Genomic DNA, 16,445 nt, shown 5'->3' on the forward strand with positions numbered 1-16,445 from the left:
TGTCTTTTTTTTTTTTTTTTGGCCACAAGGCGTGTGGGATCTTAGCTCCCCAAACAGGGATGGAACCTGCACCCCCTGCCTTGAAGGCCAAGTCTCAACCACTGGACCACCAGGGAAGTCCCCCAAAAGCTACTTTTTTCAAACTTCGAGTCTAAGAACCTACAAATGCTTCTTTTAGCAAGTCTGAAGCAACTTTCTATGCTTTTCCACTTAACAGTTTTAAAAATTCCACATAGCCCCATTATTTTTCTTCTGCCCCAGTTACAGTACAATGACGGCGGAGGAAGAATGTCAGTTAAAATAACTATCTAAGCAGTTCTCTGCTGTCCCTTAATCAGAGAGTTGCGGATGTGAGGGATCACACCATCCCCAGCTATGGTAGCCTTGATAAGCGAGTCCAACCTCTCGTCTCCGCGGATCGCACGCTGCACGCGGCGCGGAGTGATCCGTGTAACTTCGAGATCCTCGGAAGCGTCCCTTGCTGGCGCCAGCTACTGAAGTACGGCCCGGGCACTACCACAGTGGCACCCGCTCTTCCTTGTGGCTCGTGGTGCGAGTCTTAAAATGTCTGTGGATGCAGCCCACGGGAAATTGTAGCCCAGCTCTCTGTGAGTAGACACTGTCTTATCCTTGGCCTTCCCGCTGTCCTGCCCAGCTTCGTCTCCGCCGCTCCCGACCTCGGTCCCAACGCCACCGCTCAGCACCACACCCCTCCCTGCCGCCGCTGCACAGACCGCGGCCGCCACCGGGGCCCCTGGAAAGGGTAATTTAGATATGAGAGTTGTACCCTTTAGCTCAGGGATTCTCTAATTCGGTGTGAGGTTTATTAATGCGCAGAGCGTACTAAATATGACAGTTCCAAGGCCTCCTTGTAGAGATGCTAGTAGGGTCTGGGGGAAAGCATTGCTGTTACACACTCCAGATGATTCTGAGGTGGGCAGTCCGTGAGCCACACTTGACGAGCACTGCTTAAGACGGAAGCAAAGGTGTTAGATTGGGCTTTGTTCACTCGGCCTCCCAGGAAGGAATGCAACAGCTCTCTTCAAGACCCTATTTTTAAGGAAGTGGAACCCACCTCAGACCTTTGTTAAGGAATTTTGGTCTTATTCGTCTCCAGCTTTTATGCACCCCATCTCTCCTCCTTCCTATCCTTAGTTTCTAAGGTATGCTTGGATTTTCTTATCGTTACTTTCTTGCCTTGATCTGTGTTGTTTTTTCTTTTCTAGTCATGATTTTTGTTGAATGCTGGCTACCCTAGAATACCACCCAAACAACTCACTGAGAAGACAAAGCCGCATTTATTCTTACCACAGTAAGGAGAAACACTGAATTGACAGTGTCTTAGCATCTTAGAGGGAGGAGGACAAAGTTGGGATATTTATGAGAGTCTTGGAGTCCTGTTTAAGCCTGGACTTCCAGTGTAGTGGCTTGATTAGAATTGGGTAAGAATCATAGTCTAATAGTTTAAAATTTGTGGATTTTGAGGTGATGGGTCCAGAGTCTGGGGGTGTAAACTGTTATTTCTGTTTTTTATTGAAGAGTTTATGAATCTTTTGTAAAATTCTTGTAATGAACAAAAATGTTATTTTTATCTTCCTGGGCAAGAGTTTCTTGGAATAGTAAAGTTATATTGATGAGGACAGTGGAATAATAAAGTCGTGTGAACATAGACAGTAAGCTGTGTGGATGAAGATGGTTTCAGCTCTCATTATATTAAAATAAAAATAATTTGAATTATACATTCATTTCTTTATTGGTTTAATTTTATTGGCACAATTTAAAGTATACATTTTTTTCCCAGAAAAGTCTCAAGTTTGTTATATTCCCTGGGTTCTTTCATGCTTGAGAATGTTTGTTGCTATTTAAATGTGAAAAACATTTTTTTTGTTGTTGTTGTTTTTCTTTTTGTTTTTGTTTTTGCGGTATGTGGGCCTCTCACTGCTGTGGCCTCTCACGTTGCGGAGCACAGGCTCCGGACGCGCAGGCTCAGTGGCCATGGCTCACGGGCCCAGCCGCTCCGCGGCATGTGGGATCTTCCCAGACCGGGGCACGAACCCGTGTCCCCTGCATCGGCAGGCGGACTCTCAACCACTGCGCCACCAGGGAAGCCCGTGAAAAACATTTTGGTGGAATGTAATGTTCTTAGTTTTTCTCAGAAATATAAAAAAAGTTTTCTAGTATTTTCCAATGTACCTTTCCATATAGACATTAGAGAGAAATAATTTTTTAATAATAAGATTATATCTACTGCTTTTTTTTTTTTTTTTAAATTTATTTATTCATTTATTTATTTTTGGCTGTGTTGGGTCTTCGTTTCTGTGCGAGGGCTTTCTCTAGTTGTGGCAAGCGGGGGCCACTCTTCATCACGGTGCGTGGGCCTCTCACTGTCGTGGCCTCTCTTGCTGCGGAGCACAGGCTCCAGACGCGCAGAGCTCAGTATTTGTGGCTCACGGGCCCAGCTGCTCCGTGACACGTGGGATCTTCCCAGACCAGGGCTTGAACCCGTGTCCCTTGCATTGGCAGGCAGACTCTCAACCACTGCGCCACCAGGGAAGCCCCCTCTACTGCTTTTTATATTAAACATTTTAAATTTAAGTTGACATTAAATTCATATAATTTTAAAGGAAGAAAAAGAAATGGGTGAAATGGAAAGAATTGCTAAATTTAAGTGACTGTTTATCCATGAAAAGAGATATTACTTTGTAAAGTATCCTTTTAAGGTTAACAACAAAAGGTTATGAAAAAAGTGAAGTCTTTGGAGCCATGTTTTTATGATGTATTTTTTAAATGTTATCTATTATTTTGCTATAATGATAAATGAAAATAGTTTGTACTTTTATGTTTACTCCCATCCCTTCCTCCTCCTGCTAATTTTTTAGGTAAGTTGTCATTTTCATGTTTTCAAGTTTATGACATTTACGTGCTGTTCTCTAACCACAAGTCTTGCTATCACTTGTTTCACCACAGCTTCTCTATTTAAGAAAATCTTTATGTCGATTCATCTCTTGATTGGTTGGATTTCACTGTCAAGTAGATTTTTCTGTCCAAAAAAGGCTTATAGATATGTGTTCCTGAGATTTTGCATATGTGAAGATATTTATTACTTTTATGTTTGAAGTACAATTTGGCAATGTATGAACTTCTTGGGTTACCTTCGTCAAGATTCTGTAGACATTGGGTTTCTTTCCTTCAAAAACTTGCTCTATTATTTTTTAGCACTGAATATCGCGGAGCTGTCTGAGGTTAGCTTGATTTTTTTTTCCTTGTAGGTGACTTGTATTAGCCAGGGATCTCCAGAGAAACAACCAATAAGATATATATATATATATATATATATATATATATATATATATATTTCATGCTTATGGAGGCTGAGAGGTCCCAAGGTCTGCAGTTGGCAAACTGGCAACCCAAGAGAGCTGGCAGTGTAGTTTCAGTCTGAGTCCAAAGGCCTGAAAACCAGGAGAGCCAATTGGTGCAAGTTCTAGTCTGAAGGTGAAAGATTGATGTCCCAGCTCAATCAGTTAGGCAGGTAAATTTCCCTTTTACTCAGTTTTTTTGTTCTGTTCAAGTCTTCAGTTGATTAGATGAGGTCTAAGCGACATTAGAGAGGACAGTCTGCTTTACTCAGTCTACCAATTCAAATGTTAATCTCATGCAGAAATACTCTCACAGCCACACCCAGAATAATATTTGACCAAATGGCTGGGTACCTTGTAGCCCAGTCAATATGACATATAAAATTAACTATCACATATGTTTTCTTCTTGAGTGACTGAAGTATTATTTCTTTGTCCTTGAAATTCAATAACTTAACTAGGTTATATATATATTTTAATTTATATTTTATCGAAGTATAGTTGATTTACAATGTTGTGTTACTTTCTGGTGTACAACAAAGTGACATATATGTGTATATATATGTATATGTTCTTTTTCATATTCTTTTCCATTGTGGTTTGTTACAGGATATTGAATATAGTTCCCTGTGCTATACAGTAGGACCTTGTTGTTTATCCATTCTCTATATAATAGTTTGCATCTGCTAATCCCAAACTCCCAGTCTATTCCTCCCCAAACCCCCTTCCCCTTGGCAGCCACAAGTCTGTTCTTTATGTCTGTGAGTGTTTAATTAGGCTATCTTAACTATTCTATGTCCATTTTCACTTAAACAATTTCGTTACTAGTCCTCAGAAGCTGTTACTACTTCTGCTTCCCCCATCCCCACATTATGATAGTCATCAAAAAGAAAAAATATATACGAAACTCTTTTCCGACCATGAAACAGATATTAATATCTGTTGAAATGAGAGATATGCAAAATGTGATCAGCATTTCATAATTCTGTCGTTTATTTAACACATTGTGACTGCTATGCATCTGCTAGATTCTTTTCAGTTCTTTCTTAATTCAGCAGTTAAAGTCCCTGCTCTCCACGATCCAGGGTTAGTTGGTCACATTTCCACATCATGACTGTTAGGTATGTGTAGTATCCATCTGTCTTATTCATGGGTGCCATTATCTTTTCATATACGAGAGAAACTTTCATGTTATTTCCCAGCCCCCTAATGGAGGAGTCAGGATGGAGATCTGTGGACATCCTTACAGCTACCACAGGCATGTGACATAAGCTTCAGCAATTATATGTACCAGTGTGAGACTTTGATGTGGAAGTGAAAGAGGTGGAGTAGCTTCAAAACAGCAACATTTAAATATTTCTCATGTTGGAGAGGGCAGAATGGGGATGGTTTGTTTCAGCTCCATGAAGTCCCTCAGCTGCGATGCCTAGACTGGCTGGGGACTGGAAGATTGAGAAGGGCTTCTTCACTCACATCTCTGGCACTTGTGCTTCTTCATGTGGCCTGTGTTCCACATTGCATTGCATCCTTCAGGGCCACTCCACAGGTCCTCTCTCTCTAGTTACTTAACTTCTTACATACCAGCTTAGGGTCCAAAGAGCATAAAGCAGAAGCTGCCAAACTTTCTTAAAACCTAGGCTAAAGAACCCTGGATCATCATTTGCTCTATATTCTACAAGTCAAAATAGATTTTCTTAGAATGAATTTAATTTGTAAATGGTTTGGACTTCGAAAATGCAACTTAAAAGAATCATGAGGCCGTGTGGTGATTCTCCTCCACTCTTTCTCAATTTTAGGCAATGAATAGAAGAGTAAGATTATAGTAGTTCTTCAGAAAGTTTGTGCTTATTTTCCATTGTTGATGTCAGACTCTTTAAAATGTTCGTAGTTTGGAAATTCTTACAGATGTAAGTTTAAATCCTTTTCTGAAACCAGAGTCATTTAAAAATCATTGTAAAAGGTACCTTAAGAAGAGGACAGTGTGGTGGTTAAGAGTGTAATTTTTGGAACTTGACTTGTTAAGTTCAGATCTAGCTCCATCTCTTACTGGCTGTGTGACCTAGAGCAAGTTACTTAGCCTCTCAGTGCCTCAAGTTCCTCAAATGCAAGATGGGGATCTTAATAGTCTTTCTCTTATAGAGTTGTTGTGAAGGTTTAATGAATTTGTACGTGTAAAGCCCTTATAATATATACCCTACACTAAATGCTAAATTTTATTTATCATCATCATCATCATCATTATTGTTGTTATATGTAAAACAATCCAACAGAATGCAGCAAAAGAGAAAAAATGAAAACAAAAAAGAAAATGTTAGAAATATGACCAGGGTGATAGTACACATGAAGATTCAATAAGTGTGTATTGATTAATCTTCACTACTGAGGACATAATTAGATTGGATAAACATTACAAAATCCATTTATTAATATATGATGTATCCAAGAGCCAAATCTGAAACAAAACCACATAGAAAGATAGAAAATAAAGAGATAATTAAAATATATATCAGGAAAATTATAATTTAAAATAGTTGGCAAAACAAAATTATACAAAGTAGAAACTAAGGCAAAAAGCATAAGCAGAGATAAAGATTGTTACATAATAATAAAGGAAGAATTAACTAAGAAGATATAAAAATTATGAACTTCTGTGTACCCAGCATTGTCTCAAAATATAAAACTGACACAATTATAAGGTAAATTTGATAAATTCACAAAGATACTGGGAGATTTTTAGCAAACCATTATCAGAAATTGATCAAGTAGATAAAAATGTAATGATCTTGAACAAAAATAATAGCTTGATCTGTACCCTAAAGTAGAAAATATACATTCTTTTTAAGGGTACATAAAACAGTTATAAACAGTGGCATTAGGTACAGGTAGTAGTTCTCAAAAGAAGTCTCAGTGAAGGTCAGAGCAAGTCCTCTGAACACAGTACATTAAATTAGAAGTCAAGAATAAACAATTATTATTATTTTGAATTTTATTTAATTTTTTATACAGCAGGTTCTTATTTAGTTATCTTTTTTATACATATTAGTATATATATTAAATCCCAATCTCCCAATTCATCCCACACCACCCACACCCCCACCACTTCCCCGCCTTCGTGTTCATATGTTTGTTCTCTACATCTGTGAAGAATAGACAATTATTTAGGAAGGCTCCATAGATTTGTAAACTAAAAAAGGACTACTACATGAGACAAAGGGGAAATCACAATGAAAATTACAATACATTTTTAGAATTGAGTGTCATTGAAATTTCTGCTCATTGAAGTTGCTAAAAAAAAAAGTACATGGAGTTTCTTTTATAGCTGTTTGAAAATAGTTCAAATTATTGAAGTATCAGCACAAAAATTTGAAAAAAATTGATGAAAGGAAGCAAAAAAAGAGAAATGAATGAACTAGGAAACAGAAACATAGATCAACAGAAGCAAAAGCTGTTTATTAGGATTTAGGCAGTATTTATAACATTTGGTATACGTGAAATATTGTCTCGTGGTTGCTCTGTCATAGAGATAGGGAAAGGAGAGATGTGCATAGAGACAAGGAAGAGAGAGAGGAGGATTTCAGAATTTTGCAGTGAACTTTTGGTCTCTGTTATCATGTTATCTAATCACACAGACGTCTTCCTTCCTTTTTTTAAAAAATAAATTTATTTATTTGTGATGCTTTGGGTCTTCATTGCTACGTGCAGGCTTTCTCTAGTTGTGAAGAGCGGGGACTACTCTTCACTGTGGAGTGAGGGCTTCTGATTGCGGTGGCTTCTCTTGTTGCGGAGCACGGGCTCTAGGTGCGCGGGCTTCAGTAGTTGTGGCAAGCGGGCTCAGTAGTTGTGGCTCGTGGGCTCTAGAGCTCAGGCTCAGCAGTTGTGGCGCACGGGCTTAGTTGCTCCATGGCATGTGGGATCTTCCCGGACCAGGGCTTGAACCCGTGTTACCTGCATTTGTCAGGCAGATTCTTAACCACTGTGCCACCAGGGAAGCCCCCTTTCTTTAGTTTCTAATGTTACTTTACCTTCTGAGAAATAAGAAAATACTTTCCCTTTGGAATTCACATGGTTTAGGAAGTGAATAAATTTCCTAATGCATTTTCTCAAGTGTGTTAGTCCCACTACAAATTCAAAGCAAAATATTTAAGACAATTTAAATACAAATTTAAATTTACATATTTAAGGCAAATATAGTTATACATTCCTCACAGAGAAGTGAAGTAGAAAATATATGTGGCAAAAGCTAAATTCCTACTCAGTGTGAGTTGAAGCATATATGGAATGTTTCAGCCATATATACAAGAATTGGTGAGATGTACTTAATAAATTAACAAAATGTTTTTCCTAAAATTTCAGGGTTCAGGTTTTGTTTTGTTGTACTTTAATTTTGTAGTCACATCTGTTCTTTTTAGAGTCAAGCCTTTTACATTATCCAGAATGATGCTACCTGTTTTATTATTAGAGAGGTTACTAATGGGAACTGTCTGTATATAGACTTATTTAATCTAGTTGATTGCTAATAAATTCTAGGGGGAAAATGGTATTTTATTGAATTAGTTACATTTATGTAACTGGAATTGCTGTCATTTCTCCTCTACGAAACCTTAATTCCCTTGTTCAAATTGCTCAAACTAGGTCACCACTGAATGCTGTAATAGGTAACCTGATGAGTTTTGCAGTCACAGAATATCCTGATGCCCTTATTTAATGCAATCATTTTGGACTTTAAACCAGATAGGCTCATTATCTTCTCTCTTCAACATGCCTCATAGTTAAGGAAAAATTAGTGTTAATTTAGAATAAGAATGTTTTATTCTTTCTCAACTCAAAACACATATGCTGCCTCTTTTATTAAAATTAGCTCTCCTGTCATGGTTTGTGGATTTCCAGTCTTATGAATTCATTACATTGCCATTTTATTTTCAGGAACAACCTGTGTATCCTTTGGCTTTGCTAGGTTGTTGTAAAAGGAAATGGAAAAGATTAGAAGTTAAGCTTAGTTTAATAGATATTTATTGAACATCTATTATATGCTCATTGTTGTGGGGAAAAAACCCCATAAGAAATGACTTGCTTATTTCACTCAAAACTAATATGAGTAATTAATTGTTCAAACGAATGGAGCAAACTTTAAGTGCTGTTTTGAACATTTCAAATTTTGTCTACCAGGGGAACTATCAACATAAAAAGATGGGACTCTGCTTCATTCACGCAACAAACACTTGGTGAGCACTTACTGTATAAGATAGAATACAATAATTGCGTACAACACAGAGGTAGTCCCGGCCTGCATGATGCTGGGAAAAATGTAGAAAATAGTTTTATAGGGAACAGAGTCTTCTACTGAAAGGCAATTTCTGGGATTTCAAAAAGTGATGACAAATGTGGTACTCTTCTCCCATGCTCAAAAGAACCCTAAGGGGAGACCTGTGATCACAGGCATGTTCTGTCTTGTTCCTATTGCTCCATGAGAGAAACATGGTCGATGATTTCCAAGCTTCAGTGGGCATTTGACCAACACATGTGTCAAATGCAGCCACTCAAATTCTCACCTTTTCCTTGAAGAAAAACACCCCCTGATTTGCTAAATCCATGCAAAAATGAGATTGTGGTTTTAAAACACAGTAAAACTTAAGCTGTTTCTTTAGGGCACATGTTTTTCTTTTTAAGTTAAAAAAATGCTGATGTAACCAGGGAAAAAAACTAATACCCTGCGGTATAACCTAAGTGCTACAGAATGAGTATAGTATAAGTATTTCAAATCTTCAAGGAATAATTTGACACTGGTAAAACTGGTGGAATTGCTTTGCACGTAGTGGCTTTCTTGACATACTGTATATTTAAATATACATAAAAATATATGCATAACCTCAGAGAATCTATATATCAGGTAATTGAAGATTTTAATATGTGCCAGGTACTTTGCTAAGTGCCTTTACATATATAGTCTAAGCATTACAGTAATCCTTACAATAGGAACTATCATTAGCGAGATTTTGCAGATGAGAAAATTGATTGCTTTAAAGAAGTAAATTAAAAAAAAAATTTAAATCTTATTAAATTTCACGGAACTAAGTGGCCAAGTCCTGGCCTTTTAAACCAGATCTGCTTAATTCCAAAGACTATCTTTTAAACCATCCTGCTATTTGGTTTAAAATTTTATTTATCCAACTTGTAGTTTTCTTTTTTTATCCCTCCAAAGATTTTTGCTCCTATTTAATATATAGCCTTGGAGACTTTTGTAGATCAAAAGTTAAGACCTAGTACCTTGTCTGCCAAACAGTTATTGACCCTTATTAGCATTTACTGGTAACAGCCACTCTATCCAGTCCTGTTTTTATTGAAGTGCATTGGTTACTATCATTATTTGAAAAGTATTTAAAATGGGTCCGAAGTCTATACAAAGAGTCTTTGCAAAATATAATTAAAGCACCTATTATACCTTTATGACTCAAGGCATATCATGCGTGATCTCTATTTTCCTTCTCCCTCAAATCTGGCCTACTGGTTTTATTTTCTCTCTGTACCAGGTCCAAAATCTGATGTTCTTGAACTGCTTTTCAGTGACCTGGCATTTTGCAAAATTTCTGGGTTTTTCTCTAGAGCAGAAGCATCCAATTCATAGGTCATAATCCAAATCTGATATGTCTATTTCGTACATTGTTCTTAAGGTTTTTTTTTGAGCCAACAGTTAAAACTCAGGAAATTTCATATAAAATATCTGGATCCTAAACATAATCTGGCAACACTGGATCTGAGCTTCTGCGTGGTAATAAATGGGTAGTAGGAGCCCTTTTACATAGGGTGGTTCTCTCCTATATACCACAGACACACGCACTCACAGTGTGCTTTCCATTCTAGTTGCCAATGCCAATAGCGTCGGCATTATCAATGTATCAATTGTGCTTGCACTGTTAGTTTTCTCACAGTAGAGAACTATTTCTCTATACCATGTCTTAAAAGTGGGAAAATGAAAAATATATCCAAAGGTTAGTGTACTTCAAGAAAAATGGAAAAAAGCATATTTCTCTCTAGATTTGAAGAATATTCAGTAATCCTTAATATGTAATCAAAATATTTTTACCCATTTTTTTTTTACTAATTTATGTTATCTCTCAAGTGACAGGGTTTATGACTTTGGACTTAGAACAAGATACTGTTTATCTGGTAAATAGTTACAGACACTGAAGAATTAACAAAAAGGAACAAGGACTAGAGTTACCAAAATTCTCTTTGATTCAGTCTAATTCCTTTAGGATCACCGACATTTCTTTGAAGTTTAACTGTATAAGTCATAAATTTAATTGAATCACTGAGTAAATTCATTTGTGAAGAACTATGTGTAAAAGTAGGTCCTTCTATTGTTACTTTATTTGTAAAATGTTTATATATAATTAAATTCAATGAAAGAAATTTTACCTGTGTTACATAGCATTCAGTTATAAATTAGTTACCTAATCAATATCCCTCCCTCCCTGCTCCTTTACTAACAGAAGTCTTCTTCTTTTTTTTTTTTTTTATGGATTCTTTTTTCTTTTTTGGCTGTGTTGGGTCTTCGTTGCTGCACATGGGCTTTTTCTAGTGGTGGCCCCAGGGGCTACTCTTCATTGCAGTGGGCAGGCTTCTCATCGCGGTGGCTTCTCTTGTTACAGAGCACGGGCTCTAGGCACGTGGGCTTCAGTAGTTTCAGCACACAAGCTCAGTAGTTGCAGCTCGTGGGCTCTAGAGCACAGCCTCAGTAGTTGTGGCACATGGGCTTAGGTGCTCCGCGGCATGTGGGCTCTTCCGAGACCAGGGATTGAACCTGTGTCCGCTGCATTGGCAGGCGGATTCTTAACCACTGCACCCCCAGGGAAGTCCTGAAGCCTTATTCTTTTGAGGCATCAGTGAAACCATGAAAAACACTCATCTTCTAGACTCCTTTGCAACTTGGAGTAGCTATATGACCCAGACAGTGAGATGTATGTGGAATTCTACTGGATGGAGCTAATGAGAAAGCCAGTTTTTTTGTTAATATTGATTACAGCCTCAGTTGGCATACTCCTTTTTTTGTGTACTTTACCCTAAACTTTTTTCCTGCCTAAAATGCATATGCAGTTCCTGAAGATAGAAGTCATTTTGTGACCATAAGGACAAAAGCCAAATGCTCAAGGTGGGTAGAAGAACGTTAGATGGAACCTGAGTTCTTTATGCTTTTATGGAGTTACCATACCAGACTTGGGTGATCTACTTTCATACTTCTAGTTATTGAGAAGAATATTCCTCTATTTAGTTATGCTTCTGTACTCAGGTTTAGGATGTATGCATTCACCTTATATGTATGCATTATGAGTTGAAATAAGATTTTGGATATATTGGGTTAAGAATAAATGTATCATTAAAATGAATTTCACCTGAGTATTCCGAGCTATGTCAGAAAAATGGTGGAATAGGCAGTCCCATCTTATGTTTATGAGAAATCCAGAATCCAATTAAGTTGCAGCACACCAGACACAGAACTGAACACAGCTGCATTGAAATGGGTAAAAAGAGGGATTTAACTTGATCTGCTTCAACTCCTCCCCCAGACTGGCACAATTCAGTGCCAAGGGAGATCAGCTGAGCCTGTGACTTCTACAGTTGTGTGTGGCGGGTTGGGGGGATGGAGCACATGCCTGGCCTCCCTGTCTTTCACTGGGCATCCCACAGGGCTGGTTTCCGTCCTGCCTCACACCAAGTGCTGAAGGAATCAGCATTGTTTGGAAGCCTTGAACAGATAAGAGCAAAGGAAAAGAGGAAGGAGGGTCCCTGAAGCCAGCACAGATCTACAAGATTGAGAAAACAGCACTGACACCTCTCGCCTAATAAGGAGGGAGAGGAGTGGAACATGTCTCCAACATCATCAGTTTTCAGTGCACTCCCTGAGAGACCAGTCCATCCCACCTCACATCGAATGCCAAAGAACCCAGTACAACTGGACACCAAAGGGAGTAAGAGACTACAGGATCCTGAGAGAGAGGTTGGGGCACGTAGGTACAAAGCTCCAGAATCTAGCCAGGTTGCAGATCTTTGCAGTCAAAGCCAATCCATAACGTCTGGAAGAAGTGGCTCTTTCTTTAAATGCATAGACCTTAACACAAAACTACAGAACATGAAGAATCAGGAAAACATGACACAACCAAAGGAATAAAATAAATTTCCAGTTACTAACCCTAAAGAAATGGAAATATATGAATTACCTGGCCAGAATTCAAAAGAATCATTGTAAAGAAGCTGTCTTAGACTTTCTGGGCTGCTATAACAAAATAGCACAGACTGGGTAGCTTACAATAGAAATTTGTTTTTTACAGTTTTACATGCTGGAAGTCCAAGATCATGGTGCATGTTTGGATGAGAGCTTTCGTCTGGAGTGCAGACTTCTCACTGTGTCATGACATAATGCAAGAGGCTAGGGAGCTCTGTGGAATCTCTTTTATAAGAGGACTAATTCTATTCATGAGGGTTCCACCCTCATGGCCTGATCACCTCCCCTAATCCCCAGTTACTGATACCTTTAGAGGTTAGGATTTCAACATACATACTTTTTGGGGGGGGGGGGGGGATGCAAATGCTCCTCATTCAAAAGTTATAGAGTGGATTAAAAAATGGATTAAAAAACCCACAATCCAATTATATGCTGTCTATAAGAGACTCACTTTAGATTTAAGGACACATATAGGCTGAAAGTAAAAAGATGGACAAAGATATACCATGCAAATGGTAACCAAAATAAAGCAGAGGTGGCTATAATTATATTAGAGAAAATAGACTTTAAGTAAAAAGCTATCACAAAAAAAGTTATTATAGACTGATAGAAGGGTCAATTCATCAGGAAGATATGACAATTATAAACTTATATGGACCCAACATCAGATCACCTAAATATATAAAACAAACATTGACAGATCTGAAGGGAGAAAAGACAGCAGCACAATGTAGGAGATGCCAATATTCTACTTTCAATAGTGGGTAAAACATCCAGACAGAAAATCAATAAGGAAACAGTAGGCTTGAACAACACTATAGAACAAGTAAACCTAACAGACATATATAGAACATTCCAACCAACAGCAGAATACACATTCTTTTCCAGCACACACAGAACTTATTCCAGGATAGATCACATGTTGGGTCACAAAACAAGTCTTAACAAATTCAAGAAGATTGAAATTTTACCAAGTATCTTTTCTGACTACAATGGAATGAAAATAAAAATCAACTAAGAATGAAAATTGGAAAATTCACAAATAGGGGGAAATTAAATAATATACTCTTGAATATCCATTAGATCAAAGAAGAAATCAAAAAGGAAATTAGATATTGGAAAATAGCTTAAGGCAAATGAAAATGAAAACAAAATATACCAAAACTTATGGGATGCAGCAAAAGCAGTACTGAGGGAGGTTTATAGTGATAAATTCTCACATTAATGTGGAGAAATATCTCAAATAAACAATACAACCTTACACTTCAAAGAAGTAGAAAAATAATAAACTAAGCCTAAAGTTATCAGAAGGAAGGAAAGAATAGAGATTAGAAATAAATGAAGTAAAGAATGGAAAAATAGAAAATTGATGAAACTAGGAGTTGATTTTTGGAAAAGATAAACAAAATTGGCAAACCCTTAGCCACACTAATTAAGAAAAAAAGAAGATTCAAATAAGTAAAGTCAGAAAAGAAAGAGGAGACATTACGATTGACATCACAGATATAAAAAGGATCATAAGAGGCTATTATGCACAATTATATACCAACAAATTGAATAACCTAGAAGAAATGAGTAAATTCCTAGAAGCAGACAACCAACCTAGAAGTTGTCAACCTAGGTAGACGACCTACCAAGACTGAATTGTGAAGAGATAGAAAACCTGAACAGAGTTATAACAAATAAGGAGGTTTATAGAAATCAGTAATCAAAAACATCCTACAGAGAAAAGTCCAGGGCCAGATGTCTTAACTGTTGAATTACACTAAACATTTAAAGAATAAACACCACTTCTTCTTACTCTTCCAAAAAAATGGAAGAAAAGAATACACTTCCAAACTCATTTTATGAGGCTATCATTATCCTGATACCAAGCCAGATAAGGACACCACAAGAAAAGGAAACTATGGGCCAATATCCCTGATGAACATAGATGGAAAAATTCTCAACAAAACAATAGAAAAATGAATTCAGCAACACATTAAAAGGATCATATGCCATGCTCAAGTGGGATTTATTCCTGGGATAAAAGAATGGTTCAACAAAGGAAAATGAGAGACTTCCCTGGTGGGCCAGTGAATAAGACTCCATACTTCCAATGCAGGGGGCCTGGGTTTGATCCCTGGTCAGGGAACTAAATCTCACATGCTTCAATTAAGAGTTTGCATGCCACAACAAAAGATTCTGCATGCCAAGAGTTTGCATGCCACAACTAAAGAACCTGCATGCCACAACAAAGATCCCACATAAGCAGAAACTAACACACCATTGTAAAGCAATTATACTCCATTAAAGATGTTAAAAAAATAAATAAATAAAATGAAAACTAGTGCATGTGAATTAATCATAAGTAAATAAGACCAAAATCAAAAAAAAAAAAAAAAGATCCCAAATGTAGCAACGAAGATCCTGCATGCCACAACTAAGACCCAGTGCAGCCAAATAAATAAATAAATAGGAAAATGAATTAATTTCATACACCATATTAACAGAATGAAGGATAAATATCTCATGCTCATCTCAATAGATGCAGAAAAATCATTTGACATAATTCAACACCCTTTCATTATAAAAACTCTCAAAAATCTTGTCATGGAAGGATTTTACTTCAATTTAGTAAAGCTCATATATGGAAAGCCCACATCATATGCAACAGTGCAGAACTGAAAGCTTTTCCTCTAAAATCAGAAAGAGACAAGGATGTCCACTCTCACCACTTCTATTCAGTATAGTACTGGAAGTACTAGCCAGAGCTATTAGGCAGAAAAAGATATGAAAAGCACCCAAATCAGAAGGGAAGAAGTAAAATTATCTTTGTTTGCAGATAACATGATCTTATATATAGAAAACCCTGAAGACTCCACAATAAAAGATGCTAACAAATAAATGAATTCAGTAAAGGTGCGGGGTAAAAAATCAACGTAACAAAATGTTTTGTTTCTAAAATAGATAAACAACAAGGATTTACTGTATAGCACAGGGAACTATATTCAATATCTTGCGATGAACTATATAATGGAAAATTTTAAAAAAGAATATAGATATATACATATATATGTATAACTGAATCACTTTGCTGTACACCTGAAACTAACACAATATTGTAAATCAACTATATACTTCAATTAAAAAGAAGTTTCATTTCTATACACCAGCAACAAACTATCCAAAAAGAAAAGTAGGAAACAATCCATTTATAATAACATCAAAAAGAATAAAATACTTAGAAATTAACTTAACCAAGGAGGTGAAAGACTTGTACACTGAAAACTACAAAACACTGCTGAGTAAAATTAAAGACAAATAAATGGAAAGTCATTCTGTGTTCACAAATTCAAAGGCTTAATATTGTTAAAATGTCTGTACTACCCAAAGTGATCTACAGATTCAGTGTAATTCCTATCAAAATCCCAATGGTATTTTTTTATAGAAATAGAAAAAAAAATCCTAAAACTCATATGGAATCACAAATAACTTCAAATAGCCAAAGCAATCTTAAGAAGATCAAAGCTGGAGACATCACAGTCCTCATTTCAAAATATATCACAAAGCTACAGTAACTAAAATACTATGGTACTAGCATAAAGACAACATATAGACCAAAGGAACAGAATAGAGAACCCAGAAATAAATCCATGCATTTATGGTCAACTGACCTTCGACAAGAGTGTCAAGAATATACAATGATAGTATCGTTAACAAATGGTGCTGAGAGAACTGTATATCCACATCTAAAAGAATAAAGTTGGACCCTTCTCTTACACTATACACAATAAGCAACTTAGAATTGATTAAAGATTTAAATGTAAGACCTGAAATTATAAAGTTCTTAGAAGAAAACATATGAGACAAGTTTGGAACATTGG

At 36.8% G+C, this 16,445-nt stretch overlaps 1 pseudogene; it reads right to left on the reverse strand.

The window, feature by feature from the left end:
• Positions 1–308: 308 nt before the first annotated feature.
• LOC116758142 lies at positions 309–9,986 on the reverse strand (annotated as a pseudogene).
• Positions 9,987–16,445: the final 6,459 nt, after the last annotated feature.

Source organism: Phocoena sinus, chromosome 1, assembly GCF_008692025.1.
Source record: "Phocoena sinus isolate mPhoSin1 chromosome 1, mPhoSin1.pri, whole genome shotgun sequence".
Classification (NCBI taxonomy): domain Eukaryota; kingdom Metazoa; phylum Chordata; class Mammalia; order Artiodactyla; family Phocoenidae; genus Phocoena; species Phocoena sinus.